Consider the following 27282-nt stretch of genomic DNA (forward strand, 5'->3'; position numbering starts at 1 on the left):
GTTAAAATAAATGGTCTTAGCAGCCTCAGTGAGCCCAAAATAGCTTCTGCATGTTTCTCTTATGATAAGTTCAGGAAATGGGGTGATTCCCTCTTCTTCCCTCTCCGTAATATTTTGAATGCTGAAATCCTCTTGCCATGAAGAGCAGGCAGTGTGGAGCAGGCTTCTCTGTATTTTTCTGGGCCCTGACTTAACAGGGCCAGAATTGAGCCCCAAACAGAAATTTGCATTCTTTAGCATATTGTCCTGCTTCCTACAAAAATTTCCAATAAGGTCCTTGGTGGTGAAGGGGGCTAACCACTGAAACTGATTGTCCAGAGGGATTGTGGAGTCTCTGTTGTTGGAAATAGTCTAAAAACTGGATAAGGCCTGAGCAATCTGCTTGAAGCCAGGTTAGCGCTGAGCTAGATGAGATCCAGCATTTCCATTCAGCTGGCTGTGTGCCATGTTTTTGCATTTGGGGGAAGCATGGCTGCCTTTGTCTGTCCCCAAAACCAGTGGGAATAAATGTAGTCTTCAAATATCTGAAAATGGCCTTGAGAATTCTGAAGAAAGACTTCAAAAATTGAAGTATGTAGAGAAGCATAGCGTGAGGAAGTAATTTTGCCCAAAGTCTCATAGCAGCAGGTCAGTAATAGTGCTGGGAGAGAATCATAAATCTCCTGGCTGGCAGACTAGTGCCTTGGTAGCTAAAAGAGTTTGTCTTTAAAAATAAAACTGCAACAGAGACTACACTTACCTGCTGAGAGATATCTTCTTTTTTTTCTCCCCACCTTATCTGTCATGTTCATAGGGAGTTTCAGTACTAAAGAAAAATGTAGTGCATTGACTTTTTCAAAAACCTAGAAAATTTTATCTGGAAAAGAATTTGGTGAAATAAAGACAAGAGCTGCAAAGGAAATTTTTAGAAAGTGATGTTATTCCCAGATAGTTGCACAACAATTAATCTCGTATTTTTTTGTAAGAGCAGAAAATAGCAGACAAAGCTGTACACTGAATCCAAGTTTGAACCTCTATTTGTTTAAAAGAGAAAAATCACTTGAAAACTCTTAAAAATCTGGAAGCTGAGAAGAACACAGATCAGCATTTTAAAGAGCATCATGGAAGGAGTTAAGCTGTGAGTTAACTGCATCTGTGTTTCAAATCCAAATGCTACGAACAAGGCACCATTCAGATCTTCAGTTATAAGTTATGCTGAATTCGTTATGCTGCATTTGTTTGAATTCTGTTCAGAGGAGAAAAAGAAAATCATGTCAGATAAAAAAAATCATTACTCTTGTTTTGGTAGCTTGTTTTTTAAGTGATGAAGTAGGATTCTGTTTTTTTGTCTAGCACTTATGCAGGTCATCTGCTAATTATTAGCAGCTGTGGAACTGTGGAGTTGCATAAGCATAACTAAAAGTCAGTGGAGCCTTGCATCATTCTGCAGATCTATCCATTGCTTATTCTCAACAACAGATGAGTTGTGTAGTTCAGTTGACACAAATCCCTAAATGTTAAGAGGGCATCAGCAAGCATGGCAAGTTGGGAAATCCTTTAAGTAATAGAAATCAAGTAGGACAATGCGTTATTTTATTGTTGCCACAACCTGCTGTCCAGTTAGACATGTGCCTTGGTGGTCTGTGAAGAGAGCTGTGTGTCTGAGTAATGCCCTGCAACAGCTGAGCCTGCCAGCTACATAAACCTGTTTTGTCTGGGCAGCTTTGCTTGGAAGATGGGCATGGCCACTATGTGTGGCTGCTGTGGAAGCAAGGCAAGTGTGAGTGCTCTCAAATGTATCCCAAATTAGCCATGCTTAGTGATATGGCTGAGTACAGCAGTCTCTTTTAAGCGTTAGAAAAGGCATCTTTACAATGGGGACACATATAGAGCTGAGAACTTGGAATGTCTTAGCAAGGGAAATACCTGCAGTGCACATGTGAGTGTGTTGGCAGCAGCAGCACAAGGCTGGCAGGTCCAGCCTCTGCCCCCAGGTTTATGATACTGGCTCAGCACATTGCAGGATTTGGTTAGCAGGGGGCATTTCTTCCCACTGAACCTGAGGTTACAGAGAACTTAATCTCCTGTGGTTCTGACTTTAAGTCACAAAATATGTAATGAATTTTCTGGTCCAGACTCTGGCTTTATTTTCAGGGTTTTTTTTCATCTTTTCTTTTGCTGGTTTAAAAATCTCCACAGGCAAGAAAGACTCTGAAAAGGTGAGTACAATGTTACCAAAATATGATCCTTACAATACTTGTTCTTGGAAATTAAGAAGGTAAAATTAGTTTCAGCAGATAGTGTCCCTCTAGACCAGTCCATGCACCCCGTGGCTCAGAACTAAGCCCCATCCCCTCTTTCAAGAACTGAAAGAGAAGTTTAGGTGAGCTCCCTTTTTTCCCCCAACCCTTGTATATTTTTTCTTTTTTTTACTTCCCCTTCCCCCCCTCCCCTTTTTTTCCCTGCCATTTTTAAAGCAGTGATATGAACAGTTAAGTGAGGCTGCTTCCCCAGATTAGTGGTGTTTCTGCTGGGCACAACAGTCAGTGCTTCATTAGCTCGCCTCACCAGCAGGCTCTGAAAATGGTGGGACCTTTAGCTGTCCTCAAATTGCCTTGGTCCCTGAGGAAAGCTGTAGGTGCTTGGAGGCAGATTGCAGCTCCAGTTGAAGTAGCACTTTAGAGCTGCAAGCGTAGCTTGAATCAGGAACCTTCCTTTTTTAGGAGTCTGAACAGGATAGTAACTGTAACTAGCACCAGCTAGGTAGCTGTTGAGCAGAAAGACATAGAGGATAAAATGTATTTGGTGGTGAGGGGAAGGGAGGATTGCTTGTTCCCCCCCTTGCCTCCTACCTGAGGAAAGCTTCCTCAGCTAATAATTAAAGGATACTACATCAATGCTCTTTTGGTTCAATTTGATTTGCAGTTTGGCAAACATGGACAGCATCAGTCATGTAGTACTGAGCTCTACAGATCGCTCTTCAATTTACCCCAACTCATCAGTCCTCCATCATGATTACCATCACATCAGTCATTGCTCTCCTTATGCCCTGGTTACCCAGCACTGACTGACCTACTTTACCTAACATACTCCCAAAACTGTTTTTCTGGCATGGAAATGCAAAATAGAGAATTTTCACTGTTACTTTCACATTTGAAGTTACTGAAGACAGTTTTTAAAGGAAGTATTAAATGTAAACCATAAAGGCTGCTGTGTTGTGTGTGTTGTAAGTAAAGAAGCCATTTGCTCACCGTAAGTGAGCTTGCATGACTCAAATAGACTGTCTTTATATGGATCTCTGTTTGGTCAGATGTTCCTTTGTGTATTTCATATGACCGTATGCCTTGTCTTTGATTTTAAGACTGCTGAGATAGGGAATGCATTTGAGCAGTGCCCTGTAGAATACATTTTCTATTACAATGGGATGAAATGAAAAATCAAATGCTAGCAATGTGGTAGTAAAGAAGGTATCCATGTGTGACTATTTCAGTTTTAGAGAGAATGCCATTCAACTGAGGCGCACAGGCAACACCTACTGGTAGATCATTGTGTATGTCTGCAGGTTACATTTTAAACCACTCCAGACTAAGACTACTTTGAAACAGGAAAAGATATTTCTTAAAAGTACGGCTTTTCCAATCTGTAGTCCTGATGGCATCTTGGAATCTGAAACTCTCAAATGGCAGCAGGCAGCCCCAAAACTTTGTTTTAGTAGTAGGCAGAAACAAGTGACAAATAATTATCACTTGGAACTTCCTACTGTATTTTCAAATAAAAGTTCCTCATTTGATCTTAAAAGGTGACTTAGTGAGGTGCCAAATAATTGCTTCTTGGCACAATTTACTTGAAATAGATTATTCTTAATTGAATTGACCAGTGTCCCTTGGGTGTCAATGAACAACTCATGTTCTTATCTCATTTGAAATTAAAACAAAACTGGATAATGCTTTTCAAAGTGAAACTCTGAGGAGTTGCTGCATACTTGCACTTACTTGTACCCTTAGGTGGAACTAGAGCAATATTTATTTTCTCATTTAGTGGTTATCCTTTTCCTAGCAGCTCTCTGCAGGATCAGTGTCTGTAAGTTTTATTATAGCTTTTCCTTTTTTTTTTGTTTGTGCGTCCTTAAAGAAAGTGTGCATGCTGACTGATGTCAAGAGGAAGACAAATTAACTTGAGCTACTATAGGGAACTAGAAAATGAAGTGTTCCATAACTGACAAACAGCTTGAGATGACTGGACAAGTTCCCTCTTTATTAATCTAAAATGTGCCAGTTGTTTAGCAGAACATCCCTGATAATGCGAGTGAATTGCAGGGTAAAACCCAGTTGGATGTCACCATGTGCAGTACTTAAATGAGAACACTGAGGGATTTTGTGTTTCCAAGGGAAAGAATTGTCATTGTTGTCTTCTGTTTTGTGTTACTTGAAGTTCCTCAAGAAAGTTTCCTCTTAGGAGGAATAATGGAGTTTATAGTAATAATGGTTTATGACTGCTCTTTTTTATTTGAAAGCTTTTCTACTTCTCAAAAAATGTTTGTTCACCATCCACTCACTAATTGATCAGACTGAGGAGGCACTAAAGAAACCATAGTAATTATACCACATGATATCTAATACCACAGCATTTACAGCTTCCAAGGCCTTTGCTCCAGGCCATCCACTGTGAGATGTGGATAGAAGCAAATGAAAATAGAATGGAAAAACTTGCAAGAAGGAAAGTAAAAAAAAAAACCAAACCAAAAAAAAAACCAAAAAAAAAACCAAAAACCAAACAAAAAAAAAGAAAAAAACAAACAAAACAAAAAAAACCCAAACAAACAAACAAAAAAAAAAACCAACCCAAAACTGCACTGCCATTTCTTAATGAGGCAAGGCTTTGTGCCCTAGGAAGTGGGAACAAAGATAAACAAAAAAATCACTCTGAACTAGCAGTAGTGTTGATAGGTGTAACCTGGGTCCAGTTGTACCCTTGATGTGAGGTTGCTTTGGAAAATCAGTGCTGAGATGACACCAGTGGAGCAGGATTGCCCCAGACAAGGTCAGGACAGCATTTTCCAGGACTTTCCTCTGAGCTGTTTTCTCTTAGGCTTCTGGAGTTGTTCCCTCTCTTGTCTGGTAGACACTACTGGTTGTTTTTGGAAATCACCATTCTCAAGGCAGGATCACTCTTTCTTCTGCTCTAGAGCTCCAGTGCCCTTGACATCTTTGCTTTTAAGTTTTGCAGGGTCACTGTTATGTGATTGTGCTGGGGAGGAAAAAGCCCAGATTATCTGCAGGCTTGTTTGGTGCATAAACCTGAGTTCTGTCAAGTGACATTGACAAAAATTGCAGCTTAAAGTTTCTGTATTAAAGTCTGGCATGTGCAGGTTCTGGTTTCTTAATTTCTCAATGGAACATGTGACCCCTGGTATCACTGTCATTTCCTCTAATGTGCATCAGTTCAGGATTTCAGACCCTGCCTCTAAGGAATAATGTCTGGTATAGGACAAGTGTAAAAGAGAACTTTTAAATTGTTCTTAAGGGTATAATTATGGATATAGCCTTAGGGACAACCAAGGGTCTTCAAAATCAGAATTTCCCAAAGTGATGCAAAGTGCTGGCTTTGGCATTTGAGGTTGATAGAACAGTCCTTGTCCCATTTACCAGCAAAAAGCCCGAAGTTAAATATGTCACTAAGTTCACTTAAATCCAAACTAGTACCATCACGAAACCTCAAGTAGGTATATATAGCCTGTATCACAGCTGGTGCAGCCGAGCCCCTGCTGACTGGCAGCAGGTGAAGAAACACCTTTAGACTCCCACAGTGCCTGGGGATGCTTTGAGGCATTGCTGACAAGAGCCAGGACTATCAGCTCACAATTCATCCTCCGTAAGGAACTGTGCTGGGTCTGCTGGGACTTGGCCCACAGACCAACTGGAACCATTGGGCTCTACCAAAATGCCCATGACTAATCTTTCCTACCCGAAGGGACCCATGCTGTAGTGTCCCACTTACTCTGGGGCAGCTCTAAGTTTTCAGGCCAAGCAGGAGGGTTTTTAGGAGGTCTTTGCTGCTTTCCTCTGTGCTGTTCTCTTAAGTCACTGCTGTGGTGTAGCCTCTCAGGAAAGCCAGCCAGCTTTGCTGAATAGTCTAGAAATTGGACTGTAAGGTATTGCTGCTCTGTTAGCAGCACTCTTTCAGGCAGCCATGCTTCAAAGTACACAGTCTGGGGTTTCTGTTAAGCATAGGTAATGCCCTTGGAGCCATAAGCCATAAACTTAGCTGTAAATTTAATTTTTCAGTTCTCTGCTGTGTACTTGGTCTTTTGCTAGTGGGAGAGAAAAGAAGAAACAAAACACATGTAGAGTGGGATGCAGACAGATGATTACATCTTCAGTGATAGTTGTGTGTTGAACTTCTGCTAATGAGGGAGACCAGGTGCCAAGCTGTTTTGAGCCAGAATATCATATTACTGCCTCTGCTTTCAAGCTCCACCTGCATATTTGGGTTATCCTGACTGTCAGTTCCCATCAGAATCTGCATCAGAAGTCCAGCTCCTTCTATTGGTCTGGCCGTGGGTACAGTGGGCTGTTCCCATACCCTTTTGAGGTAGAGGTGTTGCTTTGTCTTGTGAGTGCAGTCTCCTGACAACTGACTCAGTTTCAGCAGCTGATGAAACCAGGTTTTGGTGAATGGCAGTACAGGGCATTTTATTCTAAATCAGCAGTTTACTCCCTAAGCCAGGTGAGCTGTGGCTAAACATTGCTTTCTGCCAGATCTAGTGTAGTCTACGTGCAATGAGTTGGTAACTCCAGGTCTGCAAGACAAAAGTTCCTGCTCAAAATGGCATTGCATGATTTTCATGCTGAAAGCCATCATGAAGTAGTCAGATTGTCAACAAGGAACTGGGCTGCTTCTGATGGCTCATGAGTGATCCTCTTGGACCAGGGCCCAAGGTGGGCATAGTGGTGTGAGCAGTCTCGCTTGGATGTGTCCCATGTGGCGATACCTCACATGCAGGCAGGATGTAGGGTTTCACAGCAGGGCTGAGGTTTTTTCACTGTCTAAGGAAACAGAGAATGTTAGTCTCCAAGGCTGCTAATTTGGATGCTTTTCATGGACTCTCTGTCACTTTTTTAACTACTGCTCTCTGAAATCATAGTGGCAAACTCTCCTAATTCATAGTAATTGCACAGATAATTAAATGATAACATGGTATGTGGTGTATATACATATTCATATACTGAGCCTCCCTTTCTCCTGTTTATTTTTGGGAGAATATAATTGTTGATAAATATCAATGAAACAAAACCACATGATCTGATCTTGTGCATGACCTGGTCTTGCTTACCTTACTTGGATATAGTTCAGATGAGTATGGGATTGCTGGCACTTGTAGCTAAGCAAAGAATAAAATTTCATCCATTATAAAGCAGAGAAGCTGGTTCTATTTTGTAATCACCCAGCAGCTATGCATAGGCTCCCATCTGTGGCTATATTTGGCTTCCAGTTATTCCTGATGTGGAATATATCACCCATGGGAAGAATGCAAGAAATGGACTAAAGTTCCCAAAGACTGGGACTTGCTTTCCCTTTAAAGAAAAATTAGAAGGGTGTGAGCTTTGGCTAGGAGATTTAGAATGTAAAGTGGAAATAAACTAAGCATCAGTAACAGCTTGAAATTGTATGGCCTGTGTCAGATGAAAAATTGCTCTTACTAATGAATATTGTTGTGTGGCTTTAAAATGTATGATGTTCTGGCAAATCACGACTTCTAAGATGTAGGTTTGTTTAGCTTTATTTGCATGTATCCATGTACATATATGTACACAAATGTTAATGGGAAGTTTGAATATAAAATATTACTCAGATTCAAGTGTGATCTTTTTAAAACTGTTGATGTTTTCTACTGAAATAACCAAGTATATAAAAATACGTCATCAAATATTCAGTTGAATACTTTGAAAATTTTCTGACTCCTGTGAATAGCTGAAGACAAGTTTCTCAATAATAAATAACTTTGCCATCATAGCAATTCTCATGTATTGAGAAAAGGTACTTGAAGCCTAGACATGTGATTGGAAAAGTATAGCGAACACTGCTCTAGAAAAACAGCCACACAGATTTTACTGGACAAAGAGTGTTGAAATACCCTTTGGAAAGATAGCATGGATTGTTTTTCTCTTGGCTGACCTGCTGAGTAAGTCCATATTCTTTGATAGGTCAAAGAGAAACTGTGTCCCAGGATTATTGAATAAAAAAGCTACAAACTAAGAAATCAGGTTTTATGTGAAAATAAGTATTGGAAGCCACAACCAGCACTCTTACTTTTATTAAAACTTCCTTTTTGGTTCCTGAGAACATACTAAGGTTATTAGAAGTATGTATAATGATATGAAGGGACTTCCATGCAGAGTTCTCATTTTAGAAATATATATAATTATATATATGTATGAAATAATACCTATGCACTGCAGAACTCCTCTTCAAGAGTCTGTTAATGTCAATGCTAAAGGAGCAGGGAGGACAAGTAACTTTGAGAGCGAGGTTTGTCTGTTCAGCAGTTTTTACTCAAGAAATACATAGGCATTTCTAGGCAAAAGTACGTTTTTCTTATGAATGGCTTTTATTTATGTGGCTGTTTTCTTTTACTCAAAAATTACTTTTTTGCATTTCTAGGCAAAAGTACGTTTTCTTATGAATGGCTTTTATTTATGTGGCTGTCCTCTGAAAGGATAGCCTGTGGCTAAACCCAAGAGTGCTAGCTGAAAATGTAATCTCATATGCACATAGCTGTGTAAAGGGCTTTGGCCCAGAAGTTGTTGAGTTTGTGAGGAGGGGGTTCACTGTTTTCAGACAGGACTGGAACAGTGTAAAAACTCTTCATTTTCCATAGAGACATGACTAGAAAGTGGGAATCTGCCAGAACATTTTTGATGATCAGATTTTGTCCACATCCTGGATGAAGGACAAAATAGATTCCCTGTTTTATCTGGTATGATTCTCCCACCCCCAAGGAATGTGTTAATATTTTATCATTTTGAAGAAATGTAGTGGGCGACATTAAATATTTACATCTCTCCGAAGTCACACAGATGCCACCAGGATACCTAGCTCTACATCACACATGCTCTAATTCACCCCAAACACCCACTGTTTACTAATCTTCAGCCCCCGTCTGTGCCGATAATGAGAAAGAGGAAATGGAAACAGCAGGGATTATATGCTACTGAGAAGTCCCAGTTTCTGGTTGTAATTCTTTCAACAAACTCTTGCCGACTGTGCTCCTGCTTTGAAGTTTGAACACCTCTGTATTAGTGCTTGGCTCTGGTGATTTGGCTGACAGATCTGGGCATGGTTGGTTTATTTGTAGTTGCACATTCACAGTTCCACACGATGGTTTACTCTTGCACTTGCCTGTGTTGTGCCTGCTCAGAGTCGGGGCAGTACAGATCATTTTGCCCAAGCACTAAGATGCTAATTGCTCAAATTTGCTGGTGACAGGTACCAGATAGAAAACAGTCCCCACCATATCCACTGTTCTCTGTGTGTGTGTGTGTGTGTGTGTGTGTGTGTGTGTGTGTGTGTAGTCATAGCCATATTGGTGAATGGGGTGGGTTTTCATATCATGAATAAATATGGCCCATTTTTATAAGGCAAAAAGTATGTGTGGGTTTTGAATGCTGGGTTTCAGCATGCTCTGTTAGTCTGGATCATTGTGTCTAGTATACTCAGATGTGTAGATAGTGCAAATTTCTAAACCAAAAACCTCAGAGCCCATGATTGCATTCTTATCCCTGTAGCACAGGACGAGGAAATCATTTGTGTAAATAGCTTTACATCAGTGTCTATTAACATCCCTCTGTACCTTATCTGTCAGGCCACTGTGCAGCTTGTTCTCGCTGCTGGGGTGGTCCTTTATTCTTAAATCAAATTCCGTTTGATCCCACGGCAAGTTGAGGGGAAGTCAATTTATGGTTTTAAAAACAACTTGTGCCATCTGCAGGGTTACTAACACACGTCTCCATTAAGTACCCAGGTGTACATAAAGGAGAGCTTCAGGTATGCTTTCCACTCAGAAGCTAAAGAGATGTCTTGTATGTGTATATATACATATATATATATACGCGTAAGCCGAGACATAGCATTAGTTGCAAGTGGTTTGCTTACACAAGATGACTGCCAAAAATCCCTGTTGGAGCTTTGTTCCTCTGAAAGATGCCAGCCAACAGATTTCTCATCTGTGACAAGGATGGAGAAATAAATGGTTTGTTTACAGGGGATGGAATTTATCAGGCTTTAGATGTTTCTCTTCTTGTCTTAGTGGTCCACAGTCAGAGTTGACAAATGCTCTGGTGTCAGTGGTGACTCAGCAAAGCCCGCTGTGCGAGAGCTCTGGGCACGGTGGGTCCCGCGGTGTCACACAGCTGCCTTTGCTGTCCCTGCCGTGCCTCTCCATGGCCCCGCTGAAGGGCACGCCGAGGCTCGGAGCTTGGCTGGAGCAGCACCCTGGGAGGCTGTTTTCTTTGGGCGCAGATTAAAAGTGGCTGGGAGGCTGCTGCGAATTACCTGCTGGGTGAGCAAATTCCTCCCATCTTGAACAACCCCAAATGTCTGAGGGGGATATGAAAGTACATTTGCCCCACCAGCAACTCCAAGCACAGCTCTGGCACAGTCCATTATGTGTGACTAGATCCTCACAGAGAGGTTGACACATTAAAAGTGACTTTGTAAATGTAGCCCCTTGTTAAAATGGAGAGAAATAACCCATCTCTTGTGAGGGATCCAGGCTGTCTGAAAGCTCCTGGGGGAGCAGCTGGGGGAGGACAAAGAGGCAGTGTGCTGAGAGCAAGCATGGCCACTTCCTGAACTCTTCAACTTCCCCTCAGCGCCTCTGAAGCTCGGGGTCTGGCATATCATGTCTCTGCACGCTTACCGAGGGGAAAATGCTTAAGCTGCATGAGCCTCACAGTGCTCTCAAGTGTCTTCCAGTGTAAATAATACCATGGCCATTTGGCCCAAAACCTTCAGCGGGGGCAGAGCAGGTGCATCTGCAGACATGTGTTTGCACATGCTTTCCTACTACAGCTGCAGGAGCTCAGAGGTGCGTGCACAAGTAGGGGGTGTGTGTGAGTCTCATGCAAAAGCATCCATTTTATGGGCTAGTTCGTTGTGGGTTTTTTCAGTCATGCATGTATTTCCTTTTGCATGGGTGTCCTGTGCATGTTTACACATAAAACACTTACGTCTTTTATTAGCTGGGGGTAATTTGTTTAATACTTAGCTGCTTCTCTGTAAATCGTGTGTTGCTGCCTTTTTGCCAGAGGTCACTGCTCTCACATCTCTGTGGGTAGGAGGGATTTTCAAAACCGTTATTACTCTGTTTCCAGTTATTTTAACCCCCGATAAAAATTATTTGAGCTAGTTTGGCATATTTGATGGTAATGAACTAGTGAGCGGTGGTAAGAAGCCCTGAGGCAGGAGGTGGGAATGTAATCCCTGGCTGGTGGTCACCAGGAGGCTGCTCCCAACTTTGATGGCTTCATCTGGCACAGTTTAATTTTAAAGATGACATTTTAGTGAAAACTTCTTAATTTATGTAGAAATTGCATGGAATTCATCCACCCATGGGCAAAGAAGCAGCTCCCATTGGCTTGCTCTGGATCTCTCACCGTAGCCATGGTTTTGTGTGACAGCCTGGGTAGTGGCAGAGCCAGCTTCCTGCTAGCACTTGTCTGGTTTTGCCTGAGAAAAAGAGGGGAAAAAAAACCTAATGAGCTTTCAACCACTAGATCAGCTCCTCAGTGTGGTCCATGGCACAGGCTGTGGAACCACTATGCCAACACACCTGAGGCAGCTGTGGGGTACAGCGGGAGAACTGAATGGTGGTGGCAGGACAGCCATGAATGAGTGTTGCTGCCAAAAGCTTTGCATCGCAAATTTGCAGCATCACTGGCTGTTCACTCTCTTCCTGCCTTAAAGGTTTTCACATTCACACTTAGGTACAGCTAAAGCAAATCTGTGCCCCAGCACAGATGTTTGCAGTCAGTCTGTAAGGTAACCCCTCTGGGTTTGTAACCCACCGCATTCATGCAGGCCTTGCCAGGCTGATCAGTCCTCCAGGCACAGGTCGGTTGTTATTTCAGCTCTCACTAAATAAAGGAGTGTGGCTTTTATCTTTACCCCCTCCATTAGCTTGATTGAAGAGTGTTTAGCATTTTCCACAAGGAGCATCTTCCAGCAGAGCAGTATCTCTTTGCTGAGTCTGGTGTGACCATTCTGTCTCTACTCTGATGTGATAGTCCTCAAACTTTATCTCTGGGCTGTGTGTGTTTATTCTTCTGGTGATGCTCTTAGGGTTAGATTGCCTTTCCAAAATTCATATGTCTTTAAAAAAAAATAAATACTGATAAAGCACCACCTATTGACTAGTCCTGTAAACATACTGCTCTAATCCAGGACTTTACTGTCCTTCCTTTTGTGATATATGTTCAGGCCTGTTTGCCCAGTGCTAGATAACAATATGTGGATGCACACTGCTACAACTGATAAAATCTCTACTCTTCTGAAGACATAGACTGCTTTTCATAGGACTGGAACTTCTGTTTGCTGTATTCAAATGAAAGTATTTCTGATGACTGCATCTGTTTGAATTCATCAATTCATTACTACTCTGAACATTTGATAAACAAATGTCCTTGAACTGAAATTTCCCATGCCTGCAGTGTAATTACATTCTCCACTACTGCATTTGTTTCCCCTTTAAAATAAGGGAGGGAGGGACACGGAGCATACTGTGACAGAATCACATTCAGCATTTGGTATTAATATAAAGAAATAGTACAAAAAGGTCCATTGAATCATGGAGTGACTCAGAAGGCAGTAGAGGAGGGATTTCTGGCTATGCAGAAATGTCAGTGGTTCAACATTAGATCAGAAATTTCTTTAACACGTTGTGAGGGACAGTTAGTTGTTTCATCTATATTAAAACATAAGCAAAGTGAGTCTAGCAAGGTGCGGGGAGGAAGTGTGTGTCACATGTTCCTCTACAGGAAACGAGACTGAAGCTGCTGAGGAAGTTCAGAACTGGGCGACCTCCAACAGATTCAAATAGCACAGGTTAGTTCTCTCAAAACATCTCTTTAGCTGTCCTACAGGGGTTTTGCACATGTATTTTCAGTGATTTTTTGCAGCAGTGGATAAGGAGTGGTCTATATGGCAGTTGTGGCAGCAGGTAGTTAGTAGCATGGGATTTCAGAGCAGAACTCTACAGGGCAAAAATAGGAAGCTCATCTGCGAGTTAGTTTGGTTTGTGAGAAGCTTGGAGCCTGCCTTGCAGTACAACAGCAGTGTGGGCCTGAGTCACATAAGTGTGAATGACATCTTCTCCATCTTGTTAAGACTTTCATAAAATAAGTTAAAGGTCTGGATTTTTAATAGAAGTGTTCAGTGTTAATAAATACCAGACAGCGCTTTTCCAAGCACAGGTTAAAATCATTTAATGTAGTGAAAACTTCACTTAGTTTGTTTTGGCTGTACCAAGTATATAGCTTTTCTCTTTGATTTTACTGGTGTAATTTCTTGTTAAGGTGTTCTCTCATTCCTGTTGATTTCTGTTGAGAAATTGCATCACAGCTTTTCTGTGCTGGGGGGTGTTGACTTGGGAGCACATTGCATCAGGAATGAAATGAAGCTGGGTTGGTGCTGGAGAATTTGGGAGCTCTCAGAGGGAGACTCTTTAATGGGATGTATGTTTTGTACTCCTGCACAAAAATATATTTGTTACTTTTAAATACTAGACAGTTGTGATTAATTACAAATCTTAAATGCAAAGTTGGAGTGAAAGTTACAAAGAAAACAACGTTCAGGATGATAAAATGTATAATATAGTAATAAGTGCACAGAATCTGAACTAAAATTAAATCCCAGCGTGTGATCCACGTGCTGCTGGGACAGCATGGGGAAGAGGAGGTGATGGTCCCACAGCCATCTCCAGCAGTGGTGGCTGGAGGCCTAGGTGCTGGCTCTGCACAGAGAACCCTCCTGCTTGCCCAGGGTCACAGCTTGTGAGGCAGAGGAGCTTGGACAAGGATAGTGGCAGCAATCGAGCACGAAATGCAGCTGCTGGGGTTGACAGGGCTGTAACAAGGCCGTGCCAGGCATTAAAATCGGACATTTGAGCAGCAGGCAAGTAGTCCTAAATCTGCCCATACTTCTTTCCAAATAGTTTTAAAAATATTTCCCTGATCATGTAGAAAACCAGACTAAGTTGCACAGCTCTTTCACCCTCCTCATGCCACCTAGTGCATTCATCCTGATTGCCGTGTAGAAACATCTGCATAAGATCAACACAGTGGCTCATGGCAGACCAGGCTGCCATCACCTCCTGCACGTGGAGTTGGATGCTGCACCTGGCCCTGCTGCAGGGTTTGGAGGGTCTTGGCAAGCTGGGAATAGCAGGGCCCTGTGTCTGGGCAGTTAAACAGCTCTGTGGCTCAGCCTTGCACAGCTTTGCTCTCATATTTCGAGCTTCGGGGTTTTATATGCGGAGAAGGCTTTGGCCTTAGCTGGGCTCCTCTGCTTCTGTAAAACCAGCAAGTTTTCAGAGAGCTGAAGTTTTGCCCCAAGTCAGCCTTTCTGATGTATTAGGGTTTATAGCCTTCACTGGATCACTGTTTAACTAGGAATGTGATTTAAAAGCAATTTAGTAAAATCCCACTGCAGACATTTTCATTTCAGCCTAATCCTGTCTTATAGCGGCTCATCTCAAATAGAGTAGGAGTTGTTTTAAGCTAAATATAATGGCTCGTAAATAATATATTTGTTCTTCCACGCAGTGGCTTGTACCAGGTATTTGAAATGGAATTAAAAAATAAACTGATATACTTTCCTAAATAAATAAACCCTAACACTTCTACTTTGCTACCAGGAGTGAACATAGGCAACCAGGATTGAAAGAGCAGGAGAGTTGTTGAAGGGGGGGGGATTTCTGAATGGGCCCTTTCCAGCAGCTTGTATTACGAAAACCAGAGAAAGAATGTTTCTCCCTCAGATTAAAAAGGAAATCTGCAAAAAGAGGAAAGGGACTACACAGTACAGACTAAACAAAAATGACTTAAATATGCATTGGAATGAGAAAGAGGGAAACCAAAAAGAGAAATTAAAAATGGAACCAGATGGGGATAAATTCTGTGCTCAGGAAGAAAAGGCTTTTCTTCTCCTGCACTTCAGAAGGAAGAGAGACTGTGTACATGTATTCATGCATATATATCATGGAAGAAAAATTCATTTTTCTGTATGATTTTTTAAATTGTTTCTTTCCCTTCAGCAGTGTTAATATAGAAGTTTATTGATTTGAGGGAGCTTCATAATTAAAGGACCTTTAATTCTGCAAATAAATAGAACAAACCACTCAATGTCACCTTAATCACTGGCTGGTTTTATTCCCCGAGAACTACTCAGTTGCATTGCACTGTTGGACTTGTGTCCACTGTGCACTTGGATCCATAGCACAGGGTTATTCTACTCTCTGCAAGGGAAAAAGTAGGAGTTAAGATGTGCAACACCAGCTAATGCAAACCTGAACTGCATAGGCCAGCTTCAGAGAGTTTATAGCAGAGTCCCCTCGTGGATCTCATTTCACCACATGGTGTATGCGAAGGTTGCATGACTGTGAGGGACTGGGATCTTGAGACTGATTTCTAAACAGAAGTAAATCTGTAGAATGCTAAATGCCTACCGTTCTTACATTTTATTTTTAAATTACTGGATTTTTAAAGGTTTTATTTTGTTCTAATACTAAATGGACAAGTGTATTTTTTGCTGGGACATTATTTGCAGCACATTTGTCACATCTTCCAGGCTGTTCCCTCCCCTTTTCTTCCCCCCACACATTTGTTTCAGCTTTTGCATGCATTTGTCTCTAGCCCAAACTATAGAAACCTCCTTATTACAAAGCTAGTTGTTGAACCATGTCTCTTACGAGGGAGCAGCTGTTGTAGTGGATAACTCTGTTCAGTCTTACCATCACATCCATGGCTTTTTATGCCTTTCTGTTTTCCTTCCACCATTTATATTGACTTTTACTATGTACTCTATGCTGAAGTTGGAAGAATTGTCTTAAATTTATTTGAGAACAAACTGGATCCTTTGGCCTCAGGGAGTGATATGGAGAGCCCAGCCAGTGTGTTTTCCTGTTCCGATTCCTCTTTAGAAGGAGGGGGACTCTTCTTTACAGTACGCTGCCACTTTCTCATGCAGAATTTCTACTTATGCAAGGAAATACATGATAGACACATGCTCAGGCTCTGTGATCCCCAACAGTTCACAGTTAATAGTTCTTTTTCGTTCTTCCTTGCAGGATTGTGCAACCTGGGAAATGTTATTGCAATTTAATTAACTTCAGAAAGTGTATTCTGGACTGAATTGACCAGACTTCCTTTTCTATGCAAGCATCTCCTGCTGGTGACCAGGTAAGAGCCTGTGGGGTTTGCACTGAGGGATGGGAGTGCGTGGGAGTCATGGTGTGAGCAGCAGCACAGAAGTGTCTCTGGTGTCCTTCCTGGCCTGTAAGCGTTGGAATGTCTTAGGTTTCAGTGTGACAATACAGGAGTCATTCTTCTCCAGGGCAGGATTAATGGCAGTGCCAGTTTATGGGCGTGCTCTGATGTGCCACACCTTTCCTCATGTCAGATTTTTATGGGCATGCTCTGATGTGCCACACCTTTCCTCATGTCAGATTTAGGTGCCTTAGGTCACATCATATTTTATGCCAAATCCATAAGCTTTTAACATGTGCAGTGGGTTGTTTTCTGTTTGGTTTTTTTTCCATTCCAGTAGTACAAGGCTAACAGTGAAGGGATCTAAGGCTCGGCAAGTAGGCCAGGAGACCTAAGGTATGTTATGATCAGGAACGATGAATCTGTGGTTGTCCTGACTTAGAGCAGATAACATTACACTTGAAAACTGCTCAGTGAAGCCTGCAATGTTTACAGTTTGGTGCTGATGAACAGGTATAGTATGAAAAGGTTCACTGAGACACGTGGTTAATAAGAAAGAAGGAACAGTGATTTTACTTTTCTTTAAATTTTATTTTTTCATTTAATTTTTAGGTGGTGGTTGTTGTTGTTGCAGCAGGAGCTCCATCAGAAAGCATGTGCTGTAGATAGGCTGCAATGTACTGATCTAGAGCAGGTGCAGTGCAGCAGATCAAGTATTTCCTATCTCAAATGCTCTGTGTTGTAAGCTCCAGCTGTGGCTTCTTTAAGATTAGTGGGCCAGGTAGAAACTGTGATGCTGGGAGGGTCCCAGAGGTGTTTGGGATTTTGGTTCTCTGTAGGCATGAGCACAAAACCATTCAGGGTTTCTTCTGTGTAAAGTCTATAGCTGGTCCATGCGGGTTGATGCTTTGGTGTAGTTTCAGCAGTGCACTTGTTTGGAAACCACAGTCTGGAGAAATCTGAGTGCCAGGCTTGGGAAACGTGAGAGGGAAAAGCTAGCCCCAGGAGCAGACAAATGTCTCACTTCATTCATGGATCCATAACTCTTATCAGGCATGATGGACTGCTGCTGGGTGAGGGTTGGTGCAAAGACTATTATTTGGAGAGTTGTTCCACAGGACCAAAAAAGATGGAACTACTGTGTGGTCAGTAGTCAAACATACCTGTTTGGGTAGGGAGGGATGGCCTGTTCGAAGAAGGGAGACATGCAGATAAGGATAATACGAGTATTTTTAAACTGACATTTATAAACTTACAATGCAATACTGAGATAAAGATGGTGCATTGTGTCAGTCTCACCCATTTTACATATGATATGGGATTATGGAAGGTCCCAGGAGCAGCAGTAATGATGACAGCACAAATACCACCTGTGAGGAAAGACTGGAGGAAATATGATTGCTTAGCCTAAAGAGGAGAAGTTCAAAGAGACATGTAACCGGTTTTCATGTCATGAAAAAGAGAGGAGTTAATTCTTCAATGCATCACTTGTAAATAGTATGAAAAATAGTAAATGAAATCACAGCAAATGGAGGTCTAAATAAAGTACTGGGAAAAGCTTCATTAGCTGTTAGGATAACAAGACAGATGACTGAGGGTATTGCAGGATTTCCATCAGTGGAGATTTTTAGAGAAAAAAGAGCTGAATACTGCCAGGAATGATATACTCCATAGTGACTCAGGGCAAGAGTAGATGCCTTCTTCCAGCCCTGCTTCCTGTTGTTCTGTATTTCGTTCTCCTTGTTGACAGTGACGTTGAATTTTTCTGGTTATTGATGAAAGCTGAATAGTTGTTTTAAAGGCAATAAACGTTTCCATATGGATGGTACAGTATATTTCGTACTCCACTTTGCAGGGAGGGAATGGAAAATGCTGTTTCTGATTTTTCTCTTGGAAGCAAACAGATAAATGAGTGCATTATACTCTGCACTGTGCGAAAGCATTGAGTTATCATTAGCAGCTGGCAAGGTAAGGACCAGGTCTGCTCCTGGCATAAGAGGGAGACCTGAAAAGGCAGGCCCTGCTGCTTTCTCAGGTGAACAGTTGTGGGAAGCCAGAAAACTGCTCATTTGTATCACAGTTCTCAAAAGTCTGGTACTAATGGCAAACTTCAAATTCGTGCTGGCTGTGCAAAACCAGCTTGGTCTGCATTGAACAGCATTCCCTAATTGCAAGTTTTGATGGATCAAGGCTCACCTGAAGAAGCATTTGGCTGCAGAGTTCAGGCTTTGTTCACACAGCAGCTGTACCCTTTCTGTGCAGAAGCAGGGCTTTTTCTCTGTGTGGTGGTGCCTGCACTGGCACTCCCTGTGACCCAGCCTCCTGTGAGCCTGCCTGCTCACAAGGGCCTTGGCAGATGTGAAAGGAAACAATGATCCCTGCACCATCATTTTTTGAGGACTGCCAGTCATCAGGGCGGCAGTCTAAAAGAGAAAGTAGACTTCATGAGAGTAATAATGTCTTATGACCTGATAAAACCAATATAAAGCTTCCTTTCAGCTGTGAGTTTGATCCAGATACTACAGCTCTCTGAGTTTTGAAAAAATTTTCTTTTTATCTGGGAGCCTGTGGCCTCAGATTTGAAGTGGCTCTTAACTCTCCATCTAATTACAAATTCTGGTTTTGAAAGCAAAGATGTTAGGAGTTATATGTCAGTCTGCCATATGCTAAACCTAGCCTTCAAATTTACTTAAAATAAAGTTTGGTTTTACCCCTGCAAGCTAACCAAATTGTTCAGCCAGTTTGACCAGGGTTTTGGCTGTATTTGCAGGATTCAGCAGATGTGATGATAACTTTAGCTAGGGTTCAACAACTGTGACAGCGACTCTACAAATACATTTAAGGGGAAATGGGTTGCCACCCTCCAGTACTTGCTGTTTCAGGGCATGTGCACTAAGCACTACAGCCTGCAGGGACCAATTTGTTTTCTCCTCTGAACTGCTGGTAGACTGGCACTAGCAAGGACAAATTGGAGCAGTCCTGTGGAGTAAGATGATTTTTTGAATGTTCTAAAGAGGAAATGCAAGTGCTGAATGATGTTATGTGGCTGCTTTTGGTTTTGTGGGTATGTTTTCACGGCAGTGGTATGTCATACATATATTTTTTTAGCTTGAACTACACTAAACTACTACTTTTATGCAATAAACCTGCATTTGGAATACCAGCAGGAGCTCAGCTAGACCTGCTATCTTGAATGGAGGCCAACAGCCTCCAAACCCGGCTGTTCTCTGGGTCCCAGTGAGTTCCTGCACTACCTGTGTGGCAGGCTGCCTCAGAGCTGCAGCTAACACAGAAGTGCCGAGCTGACTGGGCACTGTTTCCAAAACACTGGCAAGAGCCAGGAGCCGCTGCTGACCCTGGAGCAGCTGGGTGAGGCACCCTGTCTCTTCTCAAGCAATGGCTTGCGGCTCCTACCAAGTTCAGGCAAGATGTGGATTTGTCCCTCTTGGCATATTCACCTTCCTGGCACGTCTGCCTGGGTCTGACCCATGCAGTCACTAGATGTGGCCTCACGTGGGATGTCACTACAGTGGCCTGAGCCCCCTGGTAAAGCCATGCCCTCCAGGGCAGGCACCCACCTGGCACACTGCATTTGGTTACACTTGCTGCATGGAAATATTTGGTTGTTGAAGGTCATAGAAAACAGTTAAGAGATAAAAATATTTGAAATAAAATGCAGATAACTGAATGGAAGCTCTTGGTTTTTACTCACCATGACTTGAGCAAACGCTCTCTTTTAATGTGTGTTGACTGAACCAGTTTCATAACTATTAAGTGGAGGGGTGCTGTATGTTTCCAGCCTGGGTAGCTGCAGTAGGCAATGGAATTGTGCTGTTTTCCCTCTCAGGAAGGCAGTGCAGGACATGCCTCCTCTTTGTGTAGGGGAAAATCAACTAGTTTGTGTCCTGAGCTGTGAAAGACTTTGCCTTGCCTGTTATTAATGGATTCTGCCAAAAAAATCATTCTTTCCAGCTTCTCCTCTTTGCTCACTAGCTAAGTACTTGCCATGTGCAGCTGTAAAAAGTTGTTTCCAAAGAGAGATAAATTGGAGCAAAAACTTCTGTAACTGGAGATGGGTAGGAAAGCAGAAGGGTGTTTTCAATTTGTTGTCCTTGATTGCTTTTTGTTTGATTTGTGCCATGCTTTGAACTAGAGCCCTTTACAGGACTGTGTGCCCCCTTGCTTGTCTGCCTCTGTGTCCTGCCAGTCTTAGCTGGAGCAGCACCCATTCGCTCGTGTCCCTCGTGGGACCAGAGGATAATCGGGGCAGTCAGCATCAGTCAGAGAGCCCTGGGCTCTCAGCAGTGCCATGTCAATACATATGGGAAGCTTGGAAAACATAAGCATCTAGCAACTGGATTTAGGTGCCTAAGTTGGAAAATGTAGTTTGGATACCAAAGTTATTGATTGGCAGTTACAGTGTTTGAGGACATTTTTATTGAAAATATTTTCTAATTAAAACCATCAGTTTATCAAAACCTTTTTTCCCCCCCGAGATCAAAGGTGAATTTGGCACAAAATTTAAATTTCATGAATAAAAAATTCTAAAATTAACTTTTAAAAGAAGTCCAGGATACCTGAAGCCAAATATAGAATCTGCTAAAATTTGCACTTCTAACAACAAAATGATTGCATTGTTTTTTAATTCCTTACTAAAATAGAAACCTTTCCAAGTCTCAAACTTTGACAAGACATAAAAATAGTTTCCCTCTCTCTTTTCCCCACATTATTAAACACACACAAATTTTAGTGCCTCTCCAGGTAACTCAGGGAATTTAAATTCCTGCATTGTCTTTCATGTAACATTAGAATTGCTTTGAGTCTGGAAAAACCGCAGGCTGATGAAGAACTGGTACCTTGCCATCTATTAGATAATTGCCAAAACAAGTAGAGCAGCCTATTTCATAAATGAAATCTTCAGAAGGTATCTTTACTTATAGGGCTTCCAACTGAACGATGAAACCTTGGATTAGATATAGACAACTTAACTGTGTGCCCTTACTGTAGGTGTTTAAATTGGCATCATGTGCTGCAGATGTGTGCTGTGTACTCAGATGCATATGTGCAAATTTCATGGTCCCAATATCACTGAGCATTCAGCTAAAGGCCCAGGTGTATAATCTGAAGCCTCCGATTCAGTGTTATCTCACTATATTCCATAAATGTCTATACTGCATAAATATCAAGTCCTGCTGCAAAAGTAGATGAAAGGATTTATGTAAAATTGGCTTTACAAAGCTATTTTGAGTAAAATTTTTATTGTAGCTCTGTTCTAGTAAATGAAACAAAGTGTAATTGTGGTTGGTCAATACTTAGATCTCGGCTTGGCTTATAATGGTATAAATATGAAGAATATTAGTATTGCCTGGATTTTGTTCTTTGCATTTTGGCAGCTTATTTATGAAATAATTGAAACGTCTCTTAGCTGTACCTTTCTTTTCCAAGTGACTTTTGACATTTTTTTCCTGCCAAAAGGGAGTGTTGGAAATACTTAACAGAAAAATTCATCCTTGTATTACTCAGGATGTTTTCCAGATTGGACCAAATGGAAATTGCCGGTGATAGGAACAGCACATGAGTATTGCTGATGATTGCACACATGCAAACTCAGATGCTGAAGGCTAAGGTCTCTCCTATTACCCATGGAGAGGTGTTCAGTGTGCTGTGGGTTAGATTTTGACTGCTTTGCAAAGAGACAAATTAAATCCAAACAGAGGAGGAAGAATTTCAGGTTTGTCCTTCCACTGCTTCAGCTGTGGATGGGAATCTGAGCGGGCAGCCACAAGGGTGTCTGACTCCTTGCCTGGGGATCTCTCTAAACACTAGTCCACAGGTTCCAAAAGCCCCTAGGTTGGAGCTGACCTTCTGCAGGGCACTCACCAGGCCACTAATTTCCTTTGGAGCTGCTCTTCCCAAGGAGTGAATCTATTGCAGGAGATCCTCTGCAGGGTTTCTATACATATTTCCATTAGGTAGCAGTTCTTTTTTGTCCAGGAGCTGGTGTTGGAGGCAGGGAAGTGCTGGTCAGCTCAGGATAAGACATATGGTGGATTCAGCAGTTCAGTACTCAAGAGGAAAAGATGAATCTTTATTGTCCCTGCAGGTAGTCTGCTTTAGCCCTAGAGCTTCAACTGGCAGCCCTCACCATTTGTCACACAGGTTACTACTTTTGGATCATATCTTCCTCTGGTAGAAGACTTCTTAGGTCTGGAATGAAACCGAAGCAGTTCCCATCAGCTAAGGACAGCTGATACTCTTTTTTTTTTTTTAAATTAAAAAATTAAACTCTTAAAAATAAGCTTTTCTTATTGTAGTTCCAACACAATTAATATGAGTATAAAATCTGTTTTTTAAAATAGAGAAAATGATGGTCAGATGTAGTAGATTTTTATATATGATACAAAGAACCAGACAATGTAGAGATAATGGCAACCTTCAGTCTACTTAACTTAATGGTTCCTTAATGGTTATCTGGTTTGTTAGTTTTGAGCAACCCATCTAAAGATAGTTTTTGAGTTGTCTTACTGAACATTTTTCAATAGCAGTAATATATTGCTTCCTCTATCTATATCTCTGAAGTTGCAGGAGAAGTTTACTGCTGGATTCCAGTCAGGCAGCTAATTTGGTGGTGCAGGAACATAATGTTTTGGCTTTGTTTTTAATATGGATTAGAACAAGGCATTGTTTGCCAGTACTGCCAGGATATTAGGTGATCATGTAATTTCACATGTGCAATAATGTGTTTTCAGTAATACTTTTGCTTTTTTTTTGTTGGTTTTAAATCAATCCTTTTCAAACCAAAAGGTGTATGGTAAGACATTTAAGATTAATTTTAATCTCTTATCCTTGATTTGCTTTTTTGGTTGGGTTTTTGATTGCTTTGGATGCAGTTTCTAAAGTTTTGTAGACCATTTAGAACAGATGATGAACTTTTGGCCACAGTATCTTGAGTAGTTTGAGGTGAGCTAAGGTTGGCTCCAATGTGAAGAAGGGGCGATTGAAGTCCCAGAGTTTGGGGAGGGGTTGTTTGCTCAAGAAAAACCCTCTCTTTGCTTCAGATTACTTTTTGTCCCCTCTTTTCCCTCTCCTTTATTATTTCCATCCTGATTTTAAAGTCTCTTCCACAGATTTGTTTTTGTATTGCCGAGAACCTTTAAAAATAATTACTGAAACCATAGCAGCCCATCTGAAAGCTTTCCGAGACACAGTATGAGCTGCAGAGCAGGCCAAACCTCAGAGGGCAGAGGCTCTTTTCCAAGCGAGGAAAAAGGGATACTGAGAGTTTCTTTGGATGTTTGTGCAAATGGGTGCTTTATTGTCCAGCTTCTGCATGTGTGGATGCCCAGCATACATTGCCCAGCTTCATGTATGTCAGCATTTTGGGGAGTTGAAAGTGGTATTTTTAATTACTGTAAGCTAACATGTAAAATTTGTAAGAGAGAGTTTCATTTTGTAGCTGTTCTCAGAGGAGGATCTAAGATAAAATACCTACCCTGGTAAATACTAAAAGTATGCAAAGTATTGGTATATTTTGTGTATATTCATTTATAACTCGGTAAACTGAAATTTTTCAATTGCTTTGTTTGCAAACTTGTACTAATTCCTTAGGGAATGTGAATTGTAAAAAAGTAACTGTTTCATAGCAGCCCAGCAGAGTCTACAAAGAACTTCACTTTTCCTGGCTGAAATAAGCATTTAAACTGCAGATCAAATGCTGTTTTACAGCTTTTTGGAGTGGAGATCAGAGAAGGTTTGTGAACACTGGGGATACAAGTCATATGCAGAATGAGTTCTCATTTAGTACCTAGTCAGTTAGTAAGATGTGATGTGAGTTTCTGTTCAGTTTGTGGTCTGTGAGCAGGGCACAGAGGGTGAGTTATGGGAAGTTTTTCAATAGGTTGTGATCCTTAGAGACAGATGACAGCATATCTTGCTGGTTCCTCTCCCCAAGTTCATGGAGCAAGGTACCAGCAGTGCTGAACACAAGGGGTGGCATCTCTGTGCAGACTATGGATGTGGTTCTTGCTCCACCAGCCTTTCTGGTCCAAAGGATGGTGTTGTGGGAGTCAATGCCAGCCTTGCTTGCTGACTGTGACACTTTTCAAATTCATTACTTACGTGCAAATAGATTTGATGCCTCACAAATGATCTGACTTAATGACTAACCCCAAGCTACAGTACAAATCCCTGCATAGGAGAGAACATCAAGGGACTTCACAGGATGCACTCTTCTTAATCTCAAAGTCTGATCTCAAAAAGTTCTAATGCTTCAGCAAAATCAGAAGGTACAATGAGTCTCATCCAGTCTCCTCTGAAGACTGGCCTGAGCCTTTCCATGAACTCTAATGAGAATAAATTCAGGCTCTCCATCTCCACCCAGTCTAGTGGAGGTTTCTGAGCACTTTGCAGCCTCAAATCATTCAAAATTAACTTTCAGAATGGAAAATTAGATTTTTTTTTTAAATTAAAATCTCTACGAGACCTGGTTGCCTGTTTCTCACAAAACTGATTTATGGGTCTTGCTGCGCTGAACCGAGGCTTATTTGACAGTAACCTGGCTCTGAGGTGGTGGTTTTTCTGCACTGTCTATGGTGGAGCAGGCTCCCTTACATTATGCAGATCTGGGGCTGGCTTTTGTTTTGTTTTTCCCACACTCCAGACAGATCAGTCTTTGATTGCTCCTCTAATGACAGGTATTCAAGTTACTCTAATTTACGTCAACACCTGGGCTGTAAAAACTCTAATGCACTCTTGCTTGTGCAGTTGGTCTTTCCCTGATGACTGCCCAGGCCACTTAGCTTTTTGTTTGGGCTTTTGATGTGAAATCTGAACTGATCTCTGTGCACTGTAGTTTTTCAACATTCTTATAGGAATATTGCAATATTTATAAGAGACAGGGATTGGAAAACAGTGCTTTAAATTCATTCCACATGTCTGGCCCTTATATGCCTCAGATTTCCCCTTTAGAGGCAGTTACTATTTTAATATCCTTTTATAGATGCTGCCTTTAGTAGACCAGCCACAATTCACTGCCTGTTTAGTAAGACTTAGTTGATTGTGATGAAGAAAATACTTTATGTTAAAAAAGCCTATTTGAATGCTGAAGCCAATTGAATTCTAAACTTACACCTACTGAGAAATAAAATAATCTGACACTGTGGGAGATCCTTGATCCTTTTCTATAAGTATCCATTATTGTAAAATGGTTTTGACTGCAGCTTCATGTCATCCTGTTGGTAAGAGAAAGATGAATGAAGGCACCATCAGCAATGGTGTTTTGGAGGTCACATCATTATTAATTTAGTGTCCTGGCTAAGGAGAGGGCGTGGTGTGGGGTGTCCTGTAGCTCCCGTGATATAACCTGTGGCTCCAAACTGTCTTTTTTCATCCCAGCCTCAGGATTTGCAGAGAGAAGCCCCTCTCCTTATAACTACTGCTCTGAGGGGGACTGCAGCACACCAGTTGGCAGCTGTGGGCAGCAGAAGTTTACCAGCAAATCCCAGAGCTTGCTCTCCATATTTGATTGCTTTTTTGACTTTTTTCTGTGCATACTAAAAGTTGCGACAGCTCAAATGTCAAAAAAAACCTCGATTCAGACTAATTTATGATACTTTTGGCCTGTCATGCCACAAAAAAAAGTGGATAAAAGGGAAAAAATTCTCCAGGTCTGTCCATTTGATTCAAATAGCAGGATTGCTGCCATGTAACACAAAGCAAACAGTGGTCAGAGCTGTAGCAATCTAGAAATAAAAGTGGAGCAATAGGTGGAAAGGCAAAGGGTGGATATGCTCATGTAAACAAAAGCTGTTTTCCCATGGTTACAAGCTGGGGATTCCAAGGGCCAGACCATGTCTTTCTGCCTCTGGGTCACCAGGTGTGGGTTGTGGGAAATATCCTGTCCTGCCCCTCACTGTTTGCTGCCTGCCACTGCCAGGCCATGAGTGACCCTGTCTGGTCAGAGATGACTGGTGCCATGTGTGAGGATAAGATGGTGGAAAAAGTCCTGTTCTTAAGTGCAACTCTTTTTGTTCTGGTTAGGACTGAGTAATCTGGAGGCAATACCCAGAAATCCTTAATTTCCGAACGAGCCTGTTCACCCTACCAACAGCTCCTCAAGCTTAAAATGCCTCATGTTTTGGGGAGAAAGCTGTGCAGTACTGAGCAGCCACATGACACTGAGTGATCACTACTACAGTGATGAGACACTGGAAAAAGGAGCCCCATTGCAGAGAGGCTCTTGGGCTATATGTTAGGAATGCTATTTTGTGAACACAAAATGCTCACGAGGAGGAATAAGCTGGAGAGAGACATCAGGTCCTTCATTGCTGAAAGTATGTTGTCCCTGTGTGGAGAAGTTGTCCCTGTGGCCTCTCCAGAGCACTAGGAGTCAAGTGTCCCTTTCTTTAGGTCTGACTCTGGTCACCTCCAGCCCGGGTGAATCTTCCTTGGCTGTGCTGGGGCAGTGTGCCTGGATAACAGCCTCGTGTGTTGTTTCCAACACTCGGCTTGACTAAAGGCTGCTGTGGATGGTAGACGGTGGAGTGTTGTGGGCACCTCTGCTCTGGACAGCTGAAGAAGAGTTCAGGCACAAACAGCTCGTCCTTAACCATCATTTCTGTCTGGGAGAGAAGGTGAAGCCTTTTTGTTGCAGGGCTTTTTGCGGAGTGGTTGGAGGAAGGGCTCTTCATTTTTTGATGTGGGGGCACCAGTGGGGATGGGGATGGAGCTGTCAGAGGTTGCAGTGTCTAAACATGTGTTCTCCTGTCCTGAGGACTGGGGTACAGCCCAGTAACTAGACTTTCCTGCTGGATTTGGTCCTGGC

General features: G+C 41.9%; 1 long non-coding RNA gene across 2 annotated transcripts in view; it reads left to right on the forward strand.

Annotated features, from left to right (window-relative positions):
* The window catches only part of LOC108447050, a 41955-nt gene that overhangs the window by 2832 nt on the left and 11841 nt on the right, over positions 1-27282 (forward strand). The window contains exons 1-2 of one of the 2 annotated variants that reach the window (XR_001862436.1): positions 12978-13080; positions 16322-16433. This is a non-coding gene — a long non-coding RNA (uncharacterized LOC108447050). Of the gene's footprint in view, positions 1-12977; positions 13081-16321; positions 16434-27282 lie in introns of those variants that run through there. The other variant, XR_001862435.1, reaches the window with a different exon arrangement.

The sequence above is a fragment of the Corvus brachyrhynchos genome, unplaced genomic scaffold (assembly GCF_000691975.1).
Source record: "Corvus brachyrhynchos isolate BGI_N302 unplaced genomic scaffold, ASM69197v1 scaffold255, whole genome shotgun sequence".
In the NCBI taxonomy this organism is placed as follows: domain Eukaryota; kingdom Metazoa; phylum Chordata; class Aves; order Passeriformes; family Corvidae; genus Corvus; species Corvus brachyrhynchos.